This window comes from Mastomys coucha, unplaced genomic scaffold (genome assembly GCF_008632895.1).
Source record: "Mastomys coucha isolate ucsf_1 unplaced genomic scaffold, UCSF_Mcou_1 pScaffold2, whole genome shotgun sequence".
Classification (NCBI taxonomy): Eukaryota; Metazoa; Chordata; class Mammalia; order Rodentia; family Muridae; genus Mastomys; species Mastomys coucha.
The window spans coordinates 11926828-11934279 of NW_022196902.1; the positions used below are offsets into that span (position 1 = coordinate 11926828).

At 44.6% G+C, this 7452-nt stretch overlaps 1 pseudogene; it reads right to left on the minus strand.

Moving 5' to 3' along the window:
* Window positions 1-527: 527 nt before the first annotated feature.
* On the minus strand, window positions 528-6209 carry LOC116097921 (annotated as a pseudogene).
* Between the last annotated feature and the right edge of the window lie 1243 nt (window positions 6210-7452).

Sequence of the window (7452 nt, forward strand, 5' to 3'; positions counted from 1 at the left end):
GATTGTTACTCCCTGTTATTTTTGTTGTTAGAGGTGGAATTATGTTTGTGTGGCTATCTTCCTTTTGGATTTGTTGAAAGTTTATGTTCTTGGTTTTCTAACATAGAGTTTTGCTCCTCGTGTTTTTGTTTTCCATCTACTATCCTTTGTAGGGCTGAATTTGTGAAACAATATTGTGTAAATTTCGTTTTGTCATGGAATACTTTGGTTTCTCCACCTATGGTAACTGAGTGTTTTGCTGGGTATAGTAGTCTGGGCTGGCATTTGTGTTCTCTTAGGGTCTGTATGACATCTGCCCAGGATCTTCTAGCTTTCATAGTCCCTAATGAAAAGTCTGGTGTAATTCTGATAGGCCTGCCTTTATATGTTACTTGACCATTTTCCCCTTACTGCTTTTAAAGTATTTGGTGTTTTGATTATTATGTGACGGGAGGAACTTCTTTTCTGATCCAATCTATTTGAACTTCTGTAAGCTTCTTGTATGTTCATGGGCATCTCTTTCTTTAGGTTAGGGAAGTTTTCCTCTATTTTTTTTTTTTGAGAGTTAAAGAAAGATCTTTATTTCAAACTCTGATCTACAAATTAGCGTTTCCCACTAACTCTGGGAGCAGAGACCTTCACGGGCTTCACAATCTTTTGTTTAGGTGCTGCGTTTGTGGGGGCCTTGGCAGCAGTCATTGCTGTCTTCTTTGATGCCTGCTTAGCCTTTTCTGCTTCCTTGGCAGCCCTTATAGCCTGTTCTCACTGAGCTTTCCTGACTTCTGGTTTCTGATTCCTCTTGGCCATTATATCAGCAAGAGATTGCACCAGTGACCGCTCTCTGGAATTTGACTGCACGTTGGGTTCTTTTCTTTTGAATTTCTTCCAACTGTCCTTTCTTGTGTTTTCTTCTGTAGAGGACAGTCCAGTTTATCTACTGAGGATTCCTTTTGGAATGCGGATTCACATTTTGCATTAAGAAACTGGAAAACCTTCCCGTCAGTCCTGGCATAGCACCACCTGTGTCCCAGGTAGATCTTGTACCGGCTGAAACTGCACAGCTCAACCTTCGTGGTGATAGATGTCCGCCTGCTGGGGGAAGGATGGCAAAGAGCTTCTTCTATATTTTTGTTGAAGATATTTACTGGTCCTTTAAGTTGGGAGTCTTCACTCTCTTCTATACCTATTGTCCTTAAGTTTGGTCCTCTCATTGTGTCCTGGATTTCCTGGATGTTTGGGGTTAGGACCTTCTTGCATTTTGCATTTTCTTTGACTGTTGTATCAATGTTAGCTATGTTATCTTCTGCCCCTGACATTCTCTCTTCTATCTCTTGTATTCTGTTGATTATGCTTACATTTATGATTCCTGATCTCTTTCCTAGGTTTTCTAACTCCAGGGTTGTCTCCCTTGTGATTTCTTTATTGCTTCTATTTCCATTTTTAGATCTTGGATGGCTTTGCTCATTTCCTTAGCCTCTTTGATTGTGTTTTCCTGTAATTCTTTAAAGGATTTTTGTGTTTCCTCTTTAAGGGCTTCTACCTGTTTACCTGTGTTCTCCTGTATTTCTTTAAGGGAGTTATCTATGTCCTTCTTAAAGTCCTCCATCACCATCATGAGAAGTGATTTTGATCCAAATCTTGTTTTTCCGGTATGATGGTGTGTCCAGGACTTGCTATGGTGGGAGAATTGGGTTCTGATGATTCCAAGTAACATTGGTTTCTGGTGCTTCTGTTCTTATGCTTGTCTCTTGCCACCTGGTTATCTCTGGTGCTCCCTACCTTCGCTACATCTTACTGGAGCCTATCCTTCCTGTAATCCTGATTGAATGAACTCCTTAGTGTTCAGCTATCTCTGTGATCCTGTGATTCTGGGATCCTGGGATCCAGAGATTCTGAGTGTGTCAAAGGTCCTGGATGTCAAGCTGCCTCTGGGACCCTGAGATCCTGGTATGACCAAGCTCTTGGGATCCTGGGATCCTGAACTTCCTAGAGCACCTGGGAGTGGACCCTCCTTTGGGGCCTGTGCGACTTGCTGCTGAGTTCGCACCCAAGGTAGACTGAGGCAGACCAGAAGGAATCCGAGCCACTGGTCAGAAGAGTTTCCTGTGTCCCTGCATCTTGTTGGTCCCAGTTACTCCTGGTGGTGTTGGAACAAATGTTGTGTTCTCCTTACCCTTGATTCTAAGATCCTGGGCATGCTAGGAGCCTCCTCTGGGGGCTGTGAGACTGGCCACCGAGTTCACACTCAAGGTAGACCGGCACAGACTGGAAGAAGCAAACATCTTTTCATAATAGGGTGTGACATGCCTATGTCCAGCCACACTAGGAGATAGTCTTTGTCCCATCCCATCTCGTCTGGAGAAGCAGACATGCTAGGAAAATGGGTGCTCTCTCCAAGAACACTGTCAGGCTGGTGTTAGATCAAGAAATAATATCTGTTTGGAGAAACAAGCACAGCTGGTTGGAAGTTGGTTGGGGTTTGGGGGCAGTAGTTTGGTTTTAGTTGAAGATTTGAAGCCACAGTGGGCTCTTTGCAAAATGGATGACATTTAACTTTAGAAACGGAGCAAATGATCCTTCTAATATCATCTAATATTGGCTATCAGATGCAGTGTAGTAGTCATGTAGAAACATTTGGTGATCTATGCTTAGGAATCTATGCTTTAGTAAAGAAATGTCTGTGTATGCATGTGAGTACAGAGTGTGCCCACTGGTCTCATCCCAAGGGATTTCAGAGGTATTTATGCTTTCTGCTGTTTGGGTTTAAGCGATGAAGTCATTGGTCCAAGAGGAAGCACATCTTGAGAGCAGCAGCCTTCAAGGCTGGAGGGAGAGGAAGCCTAGCAGTAGTGAATGTCTCCATGCAGATCATGGCCACGGCTTCCCAGCTATTCCCAGACACCCTTCTGTTCAACCCCCAGGGCAGGAGGGTGGAGTCCCTGTCCTCTCAGTCGAGAAAATACTGTTGTAGTCATTTTTTTAAAAATATCCAATTTCTCCTTTACAGTCATTATTGTATTGTGGAATAAAATTCAGGAAAAGCTCCACTTTCCACCAGCTAGAATCACCTTTTAACCAGATAATTTCACACTTATGTCAACTTGAAGTATAAGCTTGCAGAAAACAGATCATTTCCTGAAGCGGCTCCCATAGGCTCATATATTTGAATGCCTGGTCATTAGGAAATGGTGGTACTTATCAGAGACTAGGAGGCATGGCATTATTGGAGTAGGTGTGGCCTGGTTGGAGGAAGCGTGTCAATAGGGGCAGGGCTTTGGGGTTTCAAATGCTCAGGCCAGGCCCAGTGTTGGTCTGCTTTCTGCTGCCTGTGGATCCAGATGTAGAACTCTGAGCTACCTCTCCAGCACTGTGTCTGCCTGTGTGCTGCCATGCTGCCCACTATGCTGATACTGGATTACACCTCTGAAACTTTAAGCAAGCCTCAATTAATTGCTTTTCTTTATAAGAGTTGCTATGCTAGTTGTTGGTATTTCTTCACAGCAATAGAACACTGAGGCACCTACATTATTTGACTTACATGTGACAATTACTCTCTTACTTCTCACTTACTCATGACAGTGCTAAAGATAAATCAAAGCCACAAGAAAATGAACTACCACCTGTAAGGATTATATTCAAGATGTTATAGAAGTACCATTCTAAACAGCACAGTGATCCTCTATTATGCTTAATAGATTTCTAGTATTAGCTATGTCTGGGTATATTCTCTTTTTAAACTAATAATCTAATTGTGATATGTGTAGTAGCAATATTACCCATAACCTAGGTTTAATAAAAATATTCATTTTCTCAAGCACATGCTTACCACAGCACATGAATCTTTATGAGGATATAAGTGGGTGTTCTGTTTTGTACATTAAAAGTATACCTTCTTCAAGCTAAAATACCATTTGTCTAAAGGTTTTAAAGGAATAATATACTCTTAGCTCAGAATATGAAAGTTGTAGCATAATACTGTATTGAAGAGCTTAATTTTACTTCTTGGTAGAGCACAGCACATGAGTGACCCCCTGTGGCCACATTTCCTTTCTTTTTATTTTATTTTTATTAATTATTTTATTTATTTACATTTCAAATGTCTCCCTTCTCAGTCTCCTCTCAAAGACCCCCACCCTATCCCTCTCTCCTTTGCCTCTAAGAGGGTGCTCCCCCACCCACCTACCCACTCCAGTCTCACCCCTCTAACATCCCTCTTCTCTGGGGCATCAAGCCACCACAGGACCAAACACATCCTCTCCCACTGATGCCAGATGAGGTGATCCTCTGCTACATGTGTACCAGGATCCATGGAATGTCCCATGTATACGCTTTGGTTGGTGGCTTAGTCCCTGGGAGCTCTGAGGAGTCCAGTTAGTTGATACTACTGTTCTTCCTATGGGGTTACAATCCCCTTCAGCTCCTTCAGTCCTTCCCCTAACTCTTCCATTGGGGTCCCTGGGGCTCACTCCAATGGTTGGCTGTGACTATCTGTGTCTGTCTTAGTCAGGTGCTCTCAGAGCCTTTTAGACTACAGCCATGCCAGTCTCCTGACTGCAAGCACATCTTTGCATTCGCAATAGTACTGGAGTTTGGGGTCTCCTGATGGGATAGATCACCTGGTGGGGTAGTGTCTGGATGGCCTTTCCTTCAGTCTGAGCTCCATTTTTATCCCTGTATTTCCTTTAGACAGGAACAATTCACAGTTAAAATTTTTGAGATGGATGGGTGGCCCCATACTTCAACTGGGGGCCATATCTATCTACTGAAGAGGTGCTCTCTTCAGGTCCTATCTCCCCACTGTTGGGCATTTCAACTAATATCATCCCCATTGGGTCCTGGGAGCCTCTCACATCCCTAGTATCTGGGACTTTCTAGTAGTCCCCCACCTCTATTACCCATCCACCCCCACTTCTACATATTACTATTAATTCTCCTGGCCCTCTGGACTTCTTTCCTGTCTCTTTCCATACCTGATCCTGATCCCACTTTTTCCCTCCCCCCTCTCCTTTCCCACCCAAGTCCCTCTGTCTCTCTGCCTCCCATGATTATTTTGTTCCCTCTTCTAAGTAGGATTGAAGGAATCCTCCACACTTTGGCCTTTCTGTTAAGCTTCATATGGTCTGTGAGTTGTATCATGGGTATTCTGATCTTTGGGACTAATAACCACTTATCAGTGAGTACATGTGTGTCCTTTTGGGTCTGGGTTACTTCAATCAGGATGATCTTTTCTAGTTCCATCCATTCCATTTTGCCTGTAAAATTCGTGAAGTCATCGTTTTTAACAGCTGAATAGTATTCCTTTTTGTAAGAGTACCACATTTTCTGTATTCATCCTTCCGTTGAGGGACATCTAAGTTGTTTCCAGCTTCTGGTTATTATAAATAATACTGTTATGAACATAGTGGAACCTGTGTTCTTGTAATATGGTAGAGCATCTTTTGAGTATATGCCCAGGAGTGGTATAGCTGGGTCTTCAAGTATAACTATTTCCAATGATCTGAGAAACCGCCAAATTGATTTCCAAAGTGGTTGTACCAGCTTACAAATCCCACCTTCAATGGAGGAGTGTTCCTCTTTTTCCACATCCTTGTCAGTACCTGTTGTCACCTGAAATTTTTACCTTAACCATTCTGATAGGTGTAAGGCGGAATCTCAGGATCATTTTGACTTGTATTTCCCTAATTGTCACGTCCCCCTCAACCAGCAAGAAAGACACAACCCACGAGTTCTCCTTTTTGCAGTTTGTTCAGGAATGTTGAACAGTCTTAAGCACCAAGGGCAACGCCCTCGGCCGTTAAGTACTCCCAAGCTTAGCCAATCCCAATGGGCCATGTGGCAAAAGTGGATAGGTCACCAAGTGCGGAAGCAACCAAGGGCAGCAAGTTTAGCCAAATAAGGGCTTGTTTACAAGACCACTCACTCTCGGAATGGCGGAAGCCAGCGCCGTCTCAGGGCTTGACTCAAGTGGCTCTCCACAGTTCCCCCTTTTAGTTTTTAAACTAAACTGGCAAGTGTAGAGGTATGATCTCTGATGCTAGAAACAAGGACATTGTACTGATCCTCACTTAGGTGTCATCCACCCAAAGAGTACCAGACCCGTCCGATACCTTTTTCTCAGAGGCGGGGTTTGGGGTATCAACCCACATGCAATCAGACGTGCTCTTCTCGGGGCTGCTAGAAGCTGACCCGGAGTGCAGTGCTTCGCCTTGCAGCCTGAACATGATGATCATTTTTGCATGACTGCCAGCCATGCCTGGGGAGACTGTCCTGCCTCCATGGCTGTAAATGCTTGCACAATCATGGCTCATTCCTTCCCTGAGTGAACCTGATCCTACATATATACCACAGGCCCACAAGGCAGACCAGCAATAGGAGACCAACCAATCTAAAGGCAAAAATGGAACATCTAAACTTCTATTGGTACTAAAAAAGAGAGGAAACACTCAAGCATTATGTCGTATAGGCATTGGTCTTGGAAACACCAACAGAATCCCCCATCTCGGCTCTGCTTGGCTCTCCACCAGGAACAGAAGAAGAAGGGTGCACAGGGCTCTCGGCCACGATCTCTCCATTCTGTGTGGCACACTTCCACATCAATCGCTCAGGGACCCACAGAGGCTCCAAATGATCCTGAGGAAAAACACAAACAGATCCCCTCACCCATGCCAACACTGGATCAGGACCATGCCATATGCCCGTGGTCACATCCTTCCACTTCACAAATCCCTTCAAGGAACCTCTGCTGCACTGATGATGATCCGCAGCAGAAAGGCCATCTACATCCAAATACTGCCCTGGGCTCAGACAAGTGCGAGCCAAACCACTCCAGTCACTTGGCGTCATGCAATGTCTATTAAGAGCCTCCACTTGAGCTAAAGTAAAAGAGGCAGTAATGCCATAAGTATGAACAGATTCAGCCAAGGATTTAATTACTTTAAAATCGAGCGGTTCCTCATATCTGTTTCCTTGACCATCTTGAAAACTGGGCAGGCAAGCTGGAGCTCCGACCTTACCGCTCGCCAAACCTCTGGGCAAAAGGAGCAGCCTGAACCCCCACTGTTGATTGGATTATAGGGGGGAGGCACTGATGCCACACAGCCTGGGGGGCCCATGTCATTCTCTGGGCCCTTCTTCCTGCACTTCTCTTTAATAGAGCTTCTCTCAATCTTCTCAATCAAAGCCTGTAATTCCTCATCTGTATCATACCACTCAGTGTCTGAAGCTCCCTTGTCTGACTTCACAGATCGCTCTTCCTTCAGCTGCTCTAATGCGGCTTTCCCCTCTTCCATGGCCTTATAACAGCGCTGATCCTCCAAACAGCTCCTAATGAGCTTCCACACAGGTATTACCCCTGCTTTCAAAATACCCTGGTCCCAGGAGAAATCTAGATCCTTCCCTAACATCCCAGCATGAAAGGTTGAGGTTCCCAGACACCGTGAACCAAGGGGCAGCAGTGCCACACTCACTAAGGAA